The sequence below is a fragment of the Schistocerca cancellata genome, chromosome 2 (genome assembly GCF_023864275.1).
Source record: "Schistocerca cancellata isolate TAMUIC-IGC-003103 chromosome 2, iqSchCanc2.1, whole genome shotgun sequence".
NCBI classification, from domain to species: domain Eukaryota; kingdom Metazoa; phylum Arthropoda; class Insecta; order Orthoptera; family Acrididae; genus Schistocerca; species Schistocerca cancellata.
Window position 1 is genome coordinate 116819558 of NC_064627.1, and position 19514 is coordinate 116839071.

Sequence of the window (19514 nt, forward strand, 5' to 3'; positions counted from 1 at the left end):
TTCTTAGAAAGCTCCTGATATGTTTGTTGAACCAAGGTGTGTCCTTTCCCTACCCTATACTTTTACTAGGCACATATTTCTCTAGCACGTGGTGGACGATACCTTTAAATTCCGACCAGAGATGCTCGATCTCTTTGTGTCCCACGTTTCCTGTGTTCTAATAATATACCGGATATGTCACTGACTTGATTAATGGGTGCTTTGTTCTGTGTGAACATGATCACCTACATGTACAGAGGTGATTTTATCACTTTTATTCCAGTTTGTACACTGTCTATGAGTCTGACCACACAACCTTCTTGTTACCTATTAGTATCTAAATTCAAGATTAAGATGAGCTGAAGGAGTAGTTAGTGTGGATTTTCTCCATGCAAGATACATGAATGTTTCCTTACCTCTCTTCTATTGCAGTTCTCGCAGTCCAACGAGAAACACGAGCTACCTTAAAATTTACGTATTTAAGATCGGTCAGTGTAGTAATACGATTCTTCACGGACGTTGCATAAAGAAACTAAACTTAGCCTGAACAGGCCATGAAGTTTCAACGGTAGCGACAGGTCGCCGTGTCATCCTTAACCCACTGGCGTCACTGGATGCAGATATAGAGGGACATGTGGTCAGTACGCCGATCTTCCGGCCGTATATCAGTTTACGAGACCAGAGTCGCTACTTCTCAGTCAAGTAGGTCCTCAGTTTGCCTCACAAGCACACTGCTTGCCAACAGCGCTCGGCAGACCAGATGGTCATCCATCCAGGCGCTAGCCAATCCCGACAGCGCTTAACTTCTGTGATGTGACAGGAAGCGGTGTTACCATTACGGCAAGGCCGTTGGCACGAATAGTTCATGAAGACTTTAATTTATTTGCTGAACTGAGCAATAGTCTATAATGGCCAATGATGTCCTCTTCTCATTCTGCGCTGTGTTGGATACCATCGCCTGTTCTGATTCAAATTTTGTAGTTCCATCCCTAAGCAACCGAAATACGAAAAATTATACATAAACGCCATAGAAATCAAACCATATGTATATGTCTCCAGGCGTGTGATCAACTTTTACATTGCATGCGTGTATCCAAATTTCCAAATCAATGTATTAGAAAAGATTTCAGTAGCAGAAACGAATTTAATAAAGTCACCTGATGCGGCGTTAACTCCTAAGAATGTAACGGGTAGTTATATTCGAGCACTAACTAGGTGCGACGTTGCGTTCATATTTCGACATACCAGTTAACGTCAACATTTATCTCGGAGTTTTCTCTGGCTTGTATCTTTTATATTCCCACTTACGATGCAAGAAATTAACTAAGAGGATTTGTTAGTAATATTTACAATAACGTGTTCTGATGTACATAAACAAGGAACATAAACTGCTATGACATGTTCTCTGTACCATAGAGCATTGGTAAATGCTCATGGGAAACGAATACAGAGTGTTCACCGCACCGCTGATTGCTATTTACAGTCCCAACTTTCGGCAGTCGTTTATTATTTGAGTATCCCTGAATAGACGAAACAGAAAAGCTGTTAACGTTGCATTGATACACTGTTCCAACATTTCATACTCTCTGTGCAATGAATGTTGCGGCGTTCAAAACGCTTGTTATTTGCTTTTCTCATACCAGCATGAAAATTTGTGGCAGTTTCAGCGCTCAAAAAACTGCAGCTTGTATTGAGGCTGACGTTCGTGACTCATGACGCAGCGCTTTCGGCAAAGTTGCGCGAAAGTTGCAGTTGTGAACGTGAAAGTGTTTGCGAAAGGAATTCCCACATATTTGTAGGAACAGTTTAAAAAGAGGTGCAGTGAATAATTTTGTGTAAGAGCTGGTTCAGTTGTAAGGCGTACGTTGTTTTCATACCTCTTACTCTGATTCTACGATCTATTAATTTAACTTGATATCATGTTACGTTTTTGCCTATGTTTAATTCCGTGGAGTAATGCGATGCCCAGAGGAAGTATCTACGGAACTTGCGTTTTATTTTTCATTTTTAGCAGCCCTTTCTGATCAGCAATTCCCAGCCCTGTGTCGGTTCACTGTAGTGCATGGGTATTTAAGGTTAGCTGTTTTTGAACAGTTTTCTGTTATGGCTTGCTAAGGGAATACAGGAAGGTTGCGTTAGCTTCTGTGACAAAATAGCGGCATGGCGATGATTATATATTCCCTCCAAATTTATTTCCCTGTCCGATTTCTCGTGAGAAGCTTCGTGAAGTTTCCGGTAGTTTTATCTCGATAGAGGGGCGCCAGAAAAGATATAGTCCCACGCGCTTTTCCCGGAATCTGATTGGCCTGTACCTTCTCGCAGAAGAGCGTGTCAGAGGACTGATCAAGGTGGACAGCGAAGAAAACACGGGTGAGATGCCGTCTTGGTCGCTTTCATGATGGAAGACGGCTTTGAGGAAGCGAAGAGTAGATTTGAGATAGATTTGAGGGTCTGAAGATGTCGAGTTAGCTTTGTGGGACGTTGGAAGTTCAGTCACATATCTGATTAGTTCTGAGGTTGAGTCAGACTGCGCTGGGAAGTTATTTAGACATTATGAAGAATAGTTGTATTACCGTGCAGGGTCTGATAAAAGTTTGGAACAGCTGCAGCATATAATGTCGAATGTAGCAGTGGAGTGACGGAAGACCACGGAGGTTGCTGCCGTCCGGAGCTCTTCCATCAAGTACGATGAAATGGAAAGAAACAAGTACTTTAAGTGTGGCCACCAATGAGTTATGGATCCTGGAGTAGATGAAAGCTACGTCAGTATTTTCATGTTTCTTCCTCTGGCTAATAGTTCAATTAAGAGACGATTTAGAATCACTGTTTCAGCTCATGTGAGTGTCCAGTTTGTTCTAGCAAAATTACTTTGTCCTGGAATAGTCCTTCCTGTTATTAACTACCGAAGCTCTAGTAAGGGTACTTTAATTTGCAGCTCTCATTTGATTTGGTTTCGTACTTTCGCTTTCATTGCTAAAGTGTTCGCTTTCGTTTCGCATAGTTTCCATTAATGAAACAAGCCTCTTATTTACATGATTAACGTACCATATAATGTAGCGTCCGGTTCCGCAGAGCACATCTTTGTCACATTTAGTGTCACTCAGCTGCGAATGTGTACGGGACAATTACATGGACTAAGTTTCCAGTCGTTTATTATCAAATTCCCTGTCAACTGGATCAGCTGAACAAGGGAATGTTTATAAATGTTGCATTACGCAATGTTTCTTCAAAATCTCAAGTTCCCCAGTCCCTCACAGCTGTAATCGGGTGTACAAATCAGAGAAGTATGACTTGCATGCAAAGATTGTGGTGTCATCGCCAGACACTTGCTAGGTGGTAGCCTTTAAATCGACCGCGGTCCGTTAGTATAAGTCGGACCCGCGTGTCGCCACTATCAGTGATTGCAGACCTAGCGCCGCCACACGGCAGGTCTAGAGAGACTCCCTAGCACTGGCCTCAGTTGTACAGCCGACTTTGCTAGCGATGGTTGACTGACTACATACGCTCTCATTTGCCGAGACGACAATTTAGCATAGCCTTCAGCTACGTCATTTGCTACGACCTAGCAAGGTGCCATATTCTTCAAGAATGTATTCTGAACTGATAATATTGTGAATCATGTACCGTCAAGAGCGACATTCATCATTAATGGATTAAAGTTAAGTACGAAACTAATTACGTCCGCTTTCTGAATTCTAATTCCTTGTCATTTTCCAGACCTCACGTCAGTATAGTTCTTCCCTGCTCACGCCAGCCTGCGTGAGCTAAAACGCATGCATTTCGGCCTCCACTACTAACACGGTGTTGGCTCTTCAGCCAACACAACAAAGATCTAGTAGTCGTCATCCTAAGGCACTATCGAGATCGCGTTGCCTTGCGTAGGGTTGCATTTTGTCCACTGTACTTCATTTTCTGTGTACAGAAGTCGGTTCGACCATTGCACTTTGGGTTGACGAACGATTTAAAATTACAACAAAAAGGTTGGGATGTCTGATGAGGGACGACAATATTTACTCATATGGGCCACGAACGATCATCTGTTATCTCTTGTGAAGTTTTAACAGTGATAACCCTCAGACATCCAAGACGATCTTTTTGCTGTTAATCGTAATAAAACAGTACGTATCTTTCATAGTGAAAGCAATTTTTTTCTGTACACTAATGTGGAACTGCAATAGTGAGTTCGTAGGCTTCGGGGCAAGAGGTAGTGTCCATAAAATTGTTGTTGGCTGTAGTCACTGTAAAAATGTGTGTGATTATTAGCTTTCGTCAGAGATATGGATCGACTGTCCCCGCCATGGAAAAAAGGAGGAACTTATAAATCGGTAGTGTAGAGCGTCAAAATGAACGAGAGACTACTAGATAGTCAAGTGATCATCTGACATCAACCACTAAAAAGATTATAAGCTTCGTTCCTCTTGGCTGCCGACGTTAACCCTCATACTGTCATATCACGCGCTGATTCGAGTAACTTGTGCTGCACACAAACATTACAGGGGACCCGTCCTAACCACAATCGAACGTTGCGGTAGTGGCAGCATGTCACAAAATCGACTCCCTGATGCCCCAACTGGCTAAATAAGAGTCTATCTAAAATTAAAATCACAAAAACCCTCAGTCCTCCGCTTTCAACACTCACACAACGCTACAAAGGCTGAATTTCAAAATTTACACCAATAAGCATCATCTCAAAATTTATTAAACTTTATGGCGGCGTTAATAATATAACGGAGATTGATTGTTTAAACGTACATCGGATTCGTAACTGATATCCATCATTGACACCAGGACCAGATGTGATCCCTCACGGTTATGAATACACTCTTGGATCCGTTGTGGCAATAAATCAAACAGTCTCAGAACGTCATTGACAATTTTCAGGCTATTCCTGAAACACGTGAAGATTCCTGGCTGGAGGCTTTCCATCGCACACCGATGTGCTCAGTGGGTGACATAGCTGGAGCCCAAGTAGGCCAGTCAAGAACCTGTACTATCCTCACGACGTTTCTGGTGTAATCTGCTGCGTGACCGTTTTGCATTATCCCGCTAGGACGTGCGATTTAATATCCTGGTCGTATATAGTTTGACAGCACGGTTTACCATTCTTGCCACATATTGGCGAGGATTCACCAACACTTCCAAGATAACCAAATTAGTCCTGCTGTCCTGTTCAAGACTTCCTTACACTTTAACTCTTGAAGTTTCAAAATTACAGGTCTCGAGAAATGCTACTTCCCATGATCTTTCAACAGGTCATCTGCACGCACGTTGGCTTCAGTTTCACCACAAGAAACAGAATAGAACATCACATAGTGTCCCAGCTGATGCTGGCTCTAGACCATTCATGTCATCATTACCTGTGGTTTCGTTACAGGGGTAAACAACGCGTGGTAAGCAGTCATCTGAACCCAGCTTCCGGGAATCTCTTCCCAACTGTTGTTGGCGAACATAGGTTTAGCTACAATGTGCTTGAATGCTCTGTGAGATAAAGCGGCCATTGGATAAACGTAAACAATTTGACCACAGTTTCATATTTCCAATATGGCTTTAGCGTTTCGACTTACATCTTTACCAAAGGCTATAAAATATAGAAAGACAAAACTGCTAACAATAAAAATGCGAAACATGCTACATTTTCAGTTTAACTTTATCCATATTTTGAAGCTGTCAGCGTGGCTGTATAGAATTTCACCATGAAGTAGAACCATGACATGGAAAGTGACGTATAATTTAAAGATTACTAAATACGCCATGTCATTATTAGAAATCATCAGAAACTTGTGCAAATATATACTTCGTATCTAGTCAAAATCATTAAAAGAGGCCTTTGATATTGACGTAAGGCGAAACGCTTAAGGCATATGTTCTATACTAATAATGCAGCTGTAAAACCGACGTGCTTGTCTATTTGAGCAGGCTAAACTCCAAAACTACAACAAGAATATAAATTGGTTCCTCACGGGTAGCTTGGGGTGAAGTAAAGCATTATTTAACCAAAATCGGATCTAGAAAAAAAATAGATATCGAGATTTAAAGTTTAACTAAAACCGTCATATCAATGTGTTTGGGTCTGAGCACGCTAATCTCGAAAATTTTTGATGAATTTTCATGTCGTTTTCAAAGCTAACTTCAGCGTAGTTGAGACAGAATATTTCATCGAAGGTTTTATCTTTAACCGTCTGCTCAGGTTAGTAGCTCGGACGTTTAATCATCACGGCGTAGAAAAACGAATAGCCGGTACATGGTGCAGTTAGCTTCTTAGTGCACCAAAGAACTAATAGATGGCCTTGTTAGTGATTTTTAATTCAGTGAAAGACGTATTTTCGGAAGTTTACATCCGAGACAGAAGTAAGTGCTACAGTCTTATCTTCAAAACTGCGAATTAACAGCTAATTTTACTGATCTCACTTTGTGTGTTATAAACTTGCTTCTTTAGATAGGTTTTATTAACGTACTGTCCTAGAAAACTTTCATTTATCAAGTTTGTTTCGTAATTTAAGTGCTTACACATTATATTTTTATTTCTATCGTAGACACGAATAAAAGCTAGTGCAGCATGATCTAGTATCATAAAAAAATACATTTCAATATTTTAAATTCGTATACGTATATAGGTGTTGTATTTCATACTAGACGGTAGTGTTCCCAGTTTGGCACGGCTTTGCCACGGGAAACACGGAAGAATCCGAAGACGTCCGTCTTCCGGTCGGCTCCTGATCGCTGTCAGAAGAAGGCTACTTTTTGATTAGGCAAAGGCTTCTGTTATTTGGAAAAGAACAACCCGGATTCCTTTACTTAATCAGTATGAATTTTATAAATACCTAAGGGACCTTTAACAATGAACAATAGAAATTGCATTTGCTAATGAAATCATTAATAAATGGGGCGCCTATGAGATGTATAGCAAACAAGGAACGGCCGTCTGTCTACGACTAGGACGCCGTAGTATTCCCTGATTGACATTTATAAAAATAATAGGACTTGGAGGTAAAAAAAAGGAAAAGAATAGAATATGAATTCTGGTAAACACTAAATATATTCAAATAATTCTCACAAGCAATACGGGCTTATTTATAAACAGGGTAACTTACATAAATAATTTTCTGACTATGTTGGTGCGATAAGATTTCAGCCTATCCCGTGACCGCTTCTTGGTTCACGTCTATATCGCCGGGAGAAGTGGCCGTGCGGTTCTAGGCGCTGCAGTCTGGAACCGCGAGACCGCTACGGTCGCAGGTTCGAATCCTGCCTCGGGCTTGGATGTGTGCGATGTCCTTAGGTTAGTTAGGCTTAAGTAGTTCTAAGTTCTAGGGGACTAATGACCTCAGAATTTGAGTCCCATAGTGCTCAGAGCCATTTGAACCATTTCAACGTCTATATCACAAATTACACTCATATCTTTCTCTTTCTTTCGATGCAATTCTTTCACTAGTCAACACTTTAGTAACAATAACTTTCCGATTTACAGTATCGAACATAAATTACTTGAATTTTACCAAATAATAACTGTTGTCTGCATGCTGGCAAGACCGCTCATTTTTATGGCTCACAATCGACCATTTTTTTACCGTTTCACATTACAAGAAGAAGTGTGATAAAATCTGAAGATCTACCAAGTTTTTACCGTCATGTGTGTGAGCACGTTCCAACATTGGAGAAGTCACATCTGTGCGCGGGGGGCCTTTACGAGGGAGATCGGGTAAGTTTGCGGGACCTTGTTGGGATGATGACAGACGCTTCGCGCATTGGCTCACTGTGCTTTTGTTCACTGCTAGATCACCGTAGACATTCTGAAAGCGCCTGAGAATATCTGGGATGCTCTGATTTTTTCCCCCAAAAGAAAATGTCAGCTCTCTGCTTGGAACGAATCTGCATTACAAAAGCCTTTTTGGGGGCTACGTATAGTGCTACCACCTTTCGGAACTTCGTGAAACTGTAAGGGCTGAGGAGGAATGTGCCATGACCTTTCACAATAAATTCCGTAATTTTTCACCGGTAATCCGCCGAGAAAAAAAAATATTACGTACGTATCGGAAGTCCGTCATATCATATACTTGCACAATTCCTCTTCTGCAGGAATAGATTTCGTTTGTTCTGGAATTAAGACCCTACGAGGATAAAATTTTATTCACATCCCCAAGGTGATGGAAATACTGGAGTATCAGTTTAGTTTCGGAATTTTGGTCAAGGTGCTCACCGTATGATTGCCACTTCCTTCGGTTCACAGGTACGCTATTTTTAAGGAATTTGGGCGATGGAATAAAGATCTTTACTAATAATAAAACTGTCATAGAACTCCGCCATCACCGGTCCCAAGTCCGGTTGAGAAAGGAGGAGGGGGAGATGTAACACCTCGTTAAAAAAACCTTGGTTCACCTGGCCCAGGTGATAGTACCTCGTGAGGGCCCCTTTCCAGGGATACGGTGAAGACCTCAACGGCAGCGAAGGCGGAGAAGATGGACTTCGGTACGGCGGAGCTGGCGGTAGAGGCAGCCTCTTGTCCAAGGCCAAAATGGACAGAGGGCACGACGGTTGCACATGTTAGTGGCGGCACACCGACAGCGTCTGCTCCACATGTTAGTGGCGGCTGAATAAATAATATTCCAGGCTAACAGCGTGGTCTTACTTTGGGAATTCGGGGATGACCTTAGATTCCCTACTCTTTACAATTTACAGCTTCAAGTTCGAACATGGAAAGTTCGCACAATGGATGCTCTACCCCAGGTGGTAACTCTGATGGGGAATCCACCATTACATCATGTAATTCAATGGGACCTAGGATTCTGGGGAGTCCCAACATTTGCGGTGAAGGAAAGATGAAAAATATAGAAAAGCCTTCCAAGTTTCAGTTCAAGAAGAAGTACTACTTTGGAACCTTAAATGTAAATTCTCTTCTGAAAACTGGGAAACAAATGGAATTAGAATTATTTCTGCCGAAGAACGATATACAGATTATAGCAGTTCAGGAAACACGGTTCTTAGATGACGATGTAGTTGATACACAACATTATAGAATTTATAAAGGGAAACCGGCAGTGAAAATAACGGAAAACATGCCGATGTTTGGAACAGCGTTTTATGTAAACAAAAAAATCGTAGACAGTGTAATAGAATTTAGATCGAATTCAGAAAGGATATCCATGTTAACAATGAAGTGCAAGAATAAAAGTTACACCCTCAAAAACTGTCATGCACCTATAAATGCTGACAGCAGAAGAAATCTGGAGAAAGTAAATAAATTCTGGGATCATTTAGAATCTGAAATTTCTATCATACCTAAAAAGAACGTTAAAATACTTCGTGATGACTTCAATGCGCAAATTGGAAGGAAAAGAAATTTAGAACTACTGTAGGTGAATATCCAGAACACTCAAGAACAAACAGAAATGGTGAAAGACTGATCAACATGTGCAAAATGTTCCAGTTTAAACTCATGTCCACACATTTCCTCAAACTACCAAGAAAAGACAAAACCTGGAGACATCCAAATCCAAACCTAATCGAATTTCAACTAGATCACGTAGCCATATCTAAAAGGTACATCACGGAAATTAGGAATGTTAAAATATTCAGAAAATGGGGAATTCGATTCAGATCATGATCTCTCTAAGATTAAAATAAAATTTCTCCCATCTAAACCAAAAAAGGTGACCAATAAAGTGATCAGTTACAACAGCACTACAGCTAATATTACAAAAGAATTCTAGGATCTTTTAGAATCTGAAATTTCTATCACACCTGAAAAGACCGTTAAAATACTTCGTGGTGACTTTAGTGCGCAAATTGGGAGGGAAAACAAAAATTTAGAACTATTGTAGGTGAATATTCAGCACACTCAAGAACAAACAGAAATGGTGAAAGACTGATCAACATGTGTAAAATGTTCCAGTTTAAACTCATGTCCACACATTTCCGCAAACTGCCAAGAAAGCCAAAACCTGGAGACATCCAAATCCAAACCTAGGCGAATTTCAACTGGATCACGTAGCCATTTCTATAAGGTACATCACGGAAATTAGGAATGTTAAAATATTCAGAAAATGGGGAATTCGATTCAGATCATTATCCCTCTAAGATTAAAATAACATTTCTCCCATCTAAACCAAAAAAGGCGACTAAGAAAGTGATCAGATACAACAGCACTACAACTAATATTACAAAAGAAAATATAGAGAAATTTAGAGAAGAAATTGAGACAAGCAGAGAAGGTGACTGGCGTGAACTCCAAATGAAAATAACTCAAGCAGCCGTGAAAATTTGGCAGCTTGTGGAAATAGAAGAAAATTTCACCAAAAACAATTTTAGAAATTTTTACCAAACCTTTAAACACATACTTAAAGGATATCGGGCACCAAGTATTTGATTGAAAAATGAAAACGGCAAAATATGATTAAATAATAAAGAAAATTGTGAAATTTTAGCAAATTTTTTTGAAAAGTTGTTAAACTGTCCAGTTCCAACAGATAAATTAGAATTTCCAGTGACACCTCAAAATCTAGAGGAAGATTTCCCGCCAACAGAGCTCGAATACGTACTTCATTTAAAAATATCGAAGACATTGTGTTCATGAGTTACATAAATAGCCATCTAGCACTGAGTCTATTCACTGCCGAAAATAATACTACACTATTCCAACAGAGGAAAGTGGAATGTCTACATTAAAATTAGTTATCGGAAACGCAGAATTCTTAGAAAATATTATTCACCTACAGAAGAGGCATCTTCTGAATATATATTTGTACTTAATCATTAGTGAAACTCGTGGTTATGTGTTTCTTACTAGGTAGCATTATTAGAGGAGCTATAAAAGTTCCTAAGATGAGCAGGACTTAGTAAGCAACCTTAGGGATTGTGGTGGATGTTTTGTGGTGTACTACTGTAATTTTCCCTATTTATCATCCATGTTTCACTTCCATATGTGGCTACACTCCATACAAATACTTACAGAAACGACTTCCTGACACTTAAGTCTATTCTCGATATTAACAAATTTCTCTTCTTCAAAAACGCTTTCCTTGATAATGCCAGTATACATTTTATTTCCTCTCTACTTCGACCATCATCTGTTATTTTTCTTCCCAAATAGCACAATCATCTATTACTTAATGTTTCATTTCCTAATCTAATTCCCTCAGCATCACTTCATTTAATTCAATTACTTTCAATTATGCACGTTTTGCTTTTCTTGACGATTATCTCATAACCTCCTTTCAAGACGCTGTCCATTTCGTTCAACTGCTCTTCCAGGTCCTTTGCTGTCTCTGACAGAATTACAATGTCATCGGCAAACCTTAAGGTTTTTATTTCTTCTCCAAGGATTTTTATTCCTACACCATTTTTTTTCTTTTACTGCTTGCTAAATATAAAGATTGAACAACATCGGGGATAGGCTACAACCCTGTCTCACTCCCTTTCTAACCACTGCTTCCCTTTCATGTCCCTCGACTCTTATAACTGCCATCTGATTTCTGTGAAAATTGTAAATAACCTTTCGCTCCCTGTATTTTACCCCTGCCACCTCCAGAATTTGAAAGAGAGTATTCCAGTCAAAGTTGTCGAAATGTTTCACTGAGTCTACAAATGATTGAAACGTAGATTTGCCTTTCCTTCTAAGATAAGTGGTAGGGTCAGTATTGCCTCACTCATTGCAACATTTCTAGAGAATCCAAACTGATCTTCCCCGGGATCGGCTTCTACCAGTTTTTCCATTCGTCTGTAAAGGATTCGCATTAGTATTTTGCAGCCGTGACTTATGAAACTGATAGTTCGGTAATTCTCACACCCGTCAACACCTGCTTTCCTTGGGATTGGAATTATTATATTCTTCTTGTAATCTGAGGGTATTTCACCTGTGTCATACATCTTGCTCACCAGAATGTAGAGTTGTGTCAGGGCTGGTTCTCCCAAGGCTATCAGTAGTTCTAATGGAATCGTTAGGCAATGGTTCTCTTATTGCGCTGTACTCTAAATACAGAAGGGTATGAACACATTTTACAGCATTATGTACTGCATTCGTTAGAGACACAGTACGGATACGATATTTCTATTAGCTTGATAGTGTACCCTGCAAGAAAGCCCTGTCTTTGAGTCCATGGTTTGCGGTCGATAACTCTTTTGAAATAGACTTTCCTGCCCAGAATCCCGTCCGCATTCCAATAGAGCACGTTTGGGATGTTACAATGTAGACTTCGCTCCAGCCCTTGGTTCCTACATCACTACCTCCTCTGCTTTCCGCTCTTGATGTCGAATGGACTACCAGTCCTTAACCGACTCTAGGAAGGGTGAAGAAACAGCGTATTTATGTCCACTACCACGTGCCCGGAAACTTTAGATCAAATCTTGTACGTCACCATCATCTGCGGAGAGCCTCAAGGAGCGTCCGATGTTACCCACCAGGTTATTAATACTTATCGTCAATATTTTCATTTAATGATGCATGTGTAAGTGCTCCTGCGTGAGTGTGCATCATGTCTGTGTGTATGTGTGTGTGTGTGTGTGTGTGTGTGTGTGTCTGTGTGTGTGGCTATGAGTCAATGGCTATAGCTTTAAAAAAGAAAAAAACGTTGGTAAAAATGATAAATACGACATAGAGAAGTTGGCATGAAGGGGAACTCCGGTACATTTATCAATACTGAAGGTGTACTAAGTTCAGAACATTTCTGATCCTTAGTGTACGTACTGCGTTAAGTCTCTGAGTTATGAGTACTAAAATGTGTGGGATGTACAAATATATGAGCAGTTTCCGTTTTATTTCCCCCTATATATATATATATATATATATATATATATATATATATATAATTCCATTTGATTCTATGTGAAGAGCACCTTGCAACTGTGCTGTCCTTTTCAGTAACGTAGACTCTAGTTGGTCAAGCGATAAACAGCGTTGTGTTGAAAAAAATTTATGACAAACACTCGTAACGAGCAGTAAACTCAGTATAGTCTAACGTGTCCTTTTCTACACAATCCTGCAGCATCTCCTTTACGTTTGTAATAAATCAATTATGGGTTGAAGGTGTCTTTACTGTTCAGGGAAACATTTCTGCATTTTTAAATACAGAGACTGAATAGACTCTTATTTTTTTCTCCCTCCTTTCATTATTGCTGACCTTCTTCCGTCATATAAGAACCGAAGTTCGATAAACTTCTACCTGTCTACGTTTGTGGGATACATATCACTGGCGCACTGAGGCATTTACTTCTTTCATAAGGGATGCGTTCGCCATTGCTATGTGATATTTATCCTTTGCGCTTCCAGCCATCAGTAGCTGCGTATTATAGTGAATACAGACATTGTAGCGTCTGCTGCAGACATTGTAGGGTTGGCTGCACGCAGAACATCGTGTTATCGACTGCCAAGTATATCGACCTGACATGGATCGGTGTCCGTAGACACATTTTTATTTTTATTTTGCGTTTATTAATGATCCATCTTGTAGGTAAAAGTGTGGACAGGGATGTTTTAATTTTATAAATTATATTTTGAAACAAGATGCACAAAAATATTTATTTCTTAAAGTTGAAACCCAGATAACAGTTTCAGGTTACGAAAGGATCAAACAACACTCGGAAGGGGAACCCATCAGATAGTTCGTCGTCTGCACCAAATTAACATTAAAAAAACACACTTATCAGTTAAATTCCAGATTAATAACATGAAAACAATCAGAGTTATAGTGACGTATAACGTCACAAACTACTGAAATTTACCAATATAAGCAAAAGGAAACATTTTTCAATAAACACAAAACATCTGAGTTTCTAACAGTAAGAATGAAATTTTAATCGTAATTTACAAAGTTCAAGAGTTAATCCCGCCAAACACCATAGTCTAAAACCTTGGTGGCACTCGTTCAACCTAGGTATATCTCCAAGGAACAAGACCGCTAATCAACTTCTGCTAGGTAAGACAGACGACGCGGCCAAGCGCTACCGCGGCAATAACTTAGACCTCGTGCATTGGCCAGGATGCCGAACAAGATAGCAGCCCAGAAGTCACAGCTGCGAACACCTAGGTAGACTGATTGCAATCAACTGTGAACATAAATCACATGCGAGGCAGCACCCTAACACAATAATAGAATATACACGAAGAAATGATGAGACTTACTTTAGCAAGGTAAATACAGCTCGTAACCTTAGATGAAACAAATAGTTAAAACCAAACTAAAATAAAAAAAGAAAAATTCGCCTTCACAACGCTTTTCAGTGGATCAGGTGAAGCTCGCTAAGAATGACGGAGATAATTAGAATGGAGTTTGTCGTACACAATACATACATGCGCCTCTGTCTAGGTAAGATGATCAGCAAGTACAAGTAACTGAGAAGGTGGAGGTACAAACAGCAGTTGCAGTTAAATCCTTAAACAACGCAGAAAATTTCACTCCTAGTGGCCCTACGTAATTGAATTATGACTAAACACATCAACATAGGTTAGAAAAAGTACACTTTCCTAAATCAGAATTAGATTTCAAATTCATACCCAGTACCTGACACAGTACCATGGCATTACCACCGGGTACAGCGCCACTCACCGGGGGTACCTCTTCAATTCATAACATCGCACCCCAAGCGGGTGCACCCAAGCGGTTTACCAATTAGCAGAATCACGTGACTTCAAAGAAGACGCACTCACAACCATTGACCACTCTAAAGTCAAGCAACCGATGAACAAACAAATGTTGTTGCTGTGGTCTGCAGTCCAGAGACTGGTTTGATGCAGCTCCCCATGCTACGCTATCCTCTGCAAGCTTCTTCATCTCCCAGTACCTACTGTAACCTACATACTTCAGAATATGCTTAATGTACTCATCTGTTAGTCTCCCTCTACGATTTTTTCCCTCCATGCGTTCCTCCAATACTAAATTGGTGATTCTTTGATGCCTCAGAACATGTCCTACCAACGGATCCCTTCTTCTAGTCAAGTTGTGCCACAAATTTCTCTTCTCCCCAATTATGTTCAACACCTCCTCATTAGTTATGTGATCTACCAATCTAATTTTCAGCATTCTTCTGTATCACCACATTTCACAGCTTCTATTCTCTTCTTGTCCCAACTATTTTCGTCCTTGTTTCACTTCCATACATGGCCACACTCCATACAAAATCTTTCAGAAACGAATTCCTGACACTTAGATCTACACTCGATGTTAACTAATTTCTCTTCTTCAGGAACGCTTTCGTTCTGTTTGCCAGTCTACATTTTATATCCTCTCTACTTCCACCATCACCAATTAGTTTGCTCCTCAAGTAGCAAAACTCATCTACGACTTTAAGTGTCTCATTTCCTACTCTAATTTCCTCAGCATCACCGGACTTAATTCGACTGCATTCCAATATTCTCGTTTTCCTTTTGTTGATGTTCACCTTATATACTCCTTTCAAGACACCGCCCAGTCCGTTCAACTGCTCTTCCTAGTCCTTTGATGTCTGTGACAGAATTACAATGTCATCGGAGAACGTCAAAGTATTTATTTCTTCTCCAAGGATTTTAGTTCCTACTCCAAATTTTTCTTTTGTTTCCATTACTGCTTGGAATAATATACTTATTGAACAACATCGTGGATAGGCTACAACCCTGTCTCACTCCCTTCCCAACAACTGCTTCCCTTTCATGCCCCTCGACTCTTATAACTGCCATCTGGTTTCTGCACAAATTATAAATAGCCTTTCGCTCCCTCTATTTTACCTCTGCCTCCTTCAGAATTTGAAAGAGAGTATTCCAGTCAACATTGTCGAAAGCTTTCACTATGTCTACAAATGCTAGAAACGTTGGTTGGTCTTTCCTTAATCTAACTTCTGAGATAAGTCGTAGGGTCAGTATTGCCTCACATGTTCCAAAATTTCTACGGAAGCCAAACTGATCCTTCCCGACGTCGACTTGTACCTGTTTATCCATTCGTCTGTAAAGGATCCGCATTAGTATTTTGCAGCCGTGACTTATTAAACTGATAGTTCGGTAATTTTCACATCTCTCAATACCTGCTTTCTTTGGGACCGGAATTATTATATTCTTCTTGAAGTCTGAGCGTATTTCGCCAGATGGCAGTTTTGTCAGGGCTGGCTCTCCAAAGGCTGTCAGTAGTTCTAATGGAGTATTGTCTACCCCCGGGGCCTTGTTTCGACTTAGGTTTTTCTGTCCTCTGTCAAACTCTTCACGATGTATCATATCTCCCATTTCACCTTCATCTACATCCTCTTCCATTTCCATACTATTGTCCTCAATTACACCGCCCTTGCATAGTCCCTCTATATACTCTTTCCACCGTTCTGCTTTCCCTCTTTGCTTAGAACAGGGTTTCCATCTGGGCTTTTGATATTCATACATGTGTTTCCCTTTTCTCCAAAGGTCTCTTTAATTTTCCTGTCGGCAGTATCTGTCTTACCCCTAGTGAGATACACCTCTACATCCTTATTTTTTGTCCTCTACCCATCCCTGTTCAGCCATTTTGCACTTCCTGTCGATCTCATTTTTGAGACGTTTGTATTCCTTTCTGCCTGCTTCATTTACTGCACTTTTATACTATCTGCTTTCATCAAATAAATTCAATATCTGTTGTGCTACACAACGATTTATACTAGCCCTCGTCTTTTTACCTACTTGATCCTCAGCTGTCTTCACTATTTCATCCCTTAAAGCTATCCATTCTTCATCTACATTATTTCTTTCCACCATTCGTGTGAATCGTTTCCTAATGCTCTCCCTGAAACTCTCAAACAAATACATACATATTATTCACTAAACCATCATCATCATCGTCATCATTTAAGACTGATTATGTCTTTCAGCGTTCAGTATGGAGCATAGTCCCCGTTATAAACTTCCTCCATGATCCCCTATTCGGTGCTAACATTGGTGCCTCTTCTGATGTTAAGCCTATTACCTCAAAATCATTCTTAAACGAATCCAGGTACCTTCTCCTTGGTCTACCCCTACTTCTCCTACCCTCTGCTGCTGAACCCATGAGTCTCTTGGGTAACCTTGCTTCTCCCATGCGTGTAATAAGTCCCCAGTATCTAAGCCTTTTCGCCCTGACTGCTACATCTATAGAGTTCATTCCCCGTTTTTCTTTGATTTCTTCATTGTGGACACCATCCTGCTATTATTCCCATCTACTAGTACCTGCAATCATCCTAGCTACTTTCATATCCGTAACCTCAACCTTGTTGATAAGGTAACCTGAATCCAACCTGTAGTGCTACAACAATGAAAATTAATATTACGACGATGTCAAACCTTATTTTCATGATTTAAAGAAGTATCCATGATATTAAAAATGTAATTATAATTTTATTATTTTCATTTTTGTGCTCAGTGTATCAAAGACTTTCTAGTGCACGGAATAAGTTAGCATTGTTTGTACTACGAAACTATATATGATTGTTAAGGGTTAAGCATGTAATAAATCGATGTAAGACATTTTATTGGGTCTGAATTTTGTTCTCGTACTGGTCTGTAGAGAAGGAAAAGTTCCTTAATCGATGGGAAGGTATAAAAGCTGTAAAAAGGAGAGAGAGAGAAGGCAAATACAAGTTATTCAAAACAAATATCTCCAAAGTGTAACGTCTTGTAATTTCCTATAACTAAAAATTGCAAGGTCTAATCTGAGCCTGTCCTGAATAACAGCGAAGAACATTTATATTAGCATATATTTTCTTCGTTTGATCACGGTTGTGATTCGCATGTTTCTGTTTGTTACGCGACGTGTTATGATTATTTTCATTATAAGCGCAAAAGTGCACACAGCTTTTATCGAACCTGCGTCTTTCGGAAACGATGACTTTTAATCAGTACAATTACGCGAATACCGTCTAAATCGCAACCGTGATCGCAAAAGTGTTTCCTGGACCAAATAATTCTTATAAACTGTGGATTCTCCAAAGCGAGCAGCATTGCACTATCGCTGACTCGTAACAATCGAAAGAGTAAAAGCGGTGCTTAAATAAAATTGCCACCTTTTAATAATTATTATTATCCCATAAAATAAATAAATAGCAATTCAGTGGCTATCCAATCAATGAACAGAGGGGGCAGTTCAGTGGCAACCTATTGACAGGACTATCTTACATGTGTGTGCTAATGTGTGTTTTTTCTTTTTGTTTCATGCTGTAATGAGCGGAAATCTGCGACGACCCTAAGCGCGATATTTTTGCTGTGCCATTCCATCCCAACGGCAGCAGAACGAAGCACTGCATAAGGTAGACACCACATCTTCTTCAGCCTGGTGCTATATAAAACAAAACAAAAAATTCCGTTTTGTGAGAGTGTCCTCTTAGGAAACTGTTATGTTTAAATAACTGCGAGAAGGATCAGTAAAATACAGCATCAACTGTTTTCAGTAGAGGATAACTGAACGAGATTGGAACTGAATTTTAATCAAACGAAAGCGAACATTTATAATACTGATTCCAATCTGGTGCAGTGTAGTAATTATTTAATGTTGCGTGTGACGGAACAATTGATGTGTTGCGATTGACGTATTCCCGATTAGACTTGCACCCAAACATTTGCAAACATGGTGAAAACAGTGCGACGTGTAAGAAAAGCTATAAAGCAGGAAGTAACTGTAGAACGTTCAGAGGAGGAAGGAATAACTAGTGATGTAGAAATTGATAATATTTTTTCAGATCAGACAGATGATATAGAACAGGACACTAATATTAAAGTCAGTGATCCATCTGCTGTAGAACACTCAGGCAGAATACAGACGGCAGCTCAAGTGCATACTGAAGCAGAACCACAAAGAACACCAGTTACAGTCGATTTACCACCGGTAGAGCCAACACAAACCGTAATGGATCAATTTTCTCTCTTAATGATGAAAATGGAACAAATGTTTAAAATACAGGAACAATCACAGATACAGCGTGCAACTGAGGTTAATAATAATTTAGATAAACGTATTAGCAGAGTAGATGAACGGATTAGGATCTTGGATGAACGCAGTCAATTAGACGAGCGTACGCAGTTAAGCTTTTCACAGTTCTCAAAAGAGATAGATCAAAAGCTTGAAAACCGGTTAAAAGAACACGATCGCCAGCTGCGACAGCAAATAGATGCCCAGTTGTCTGCTATACAGAACAACATTTCAAGTATGCAACAAACATACCATGACTTACCACAGAATGTAAAGCAAGTAACCCAGGATGTGGACAAATTACAACAAACACACACTTCTTTGGAAGCAGAAATACGCAACATAAGTACACGTATAGAAAATCTTACGGTTGATAATCAAAACGTAATAGAACAAAAACGCAAAGAACAAGAAGAACGCGTTGTGACCACATTCAACATATGGCTAAATGACAAAGACAAACAAATTAGTACTGTTATACAGTAGGAACTACCTGTGAGGTTACAACGCGCAGGAACACAACTGATACATGAAAACAACACAAAGATTCATGAACTCCAGCCTGAATTACAAAACGTGCAGAAAGTGCTTAATGAAACACGTATGCAAACATCTCATAACAGTTCACCGGAGCGTGTTAGTATCACAGAAACACACCCTGATCATTATGAAACG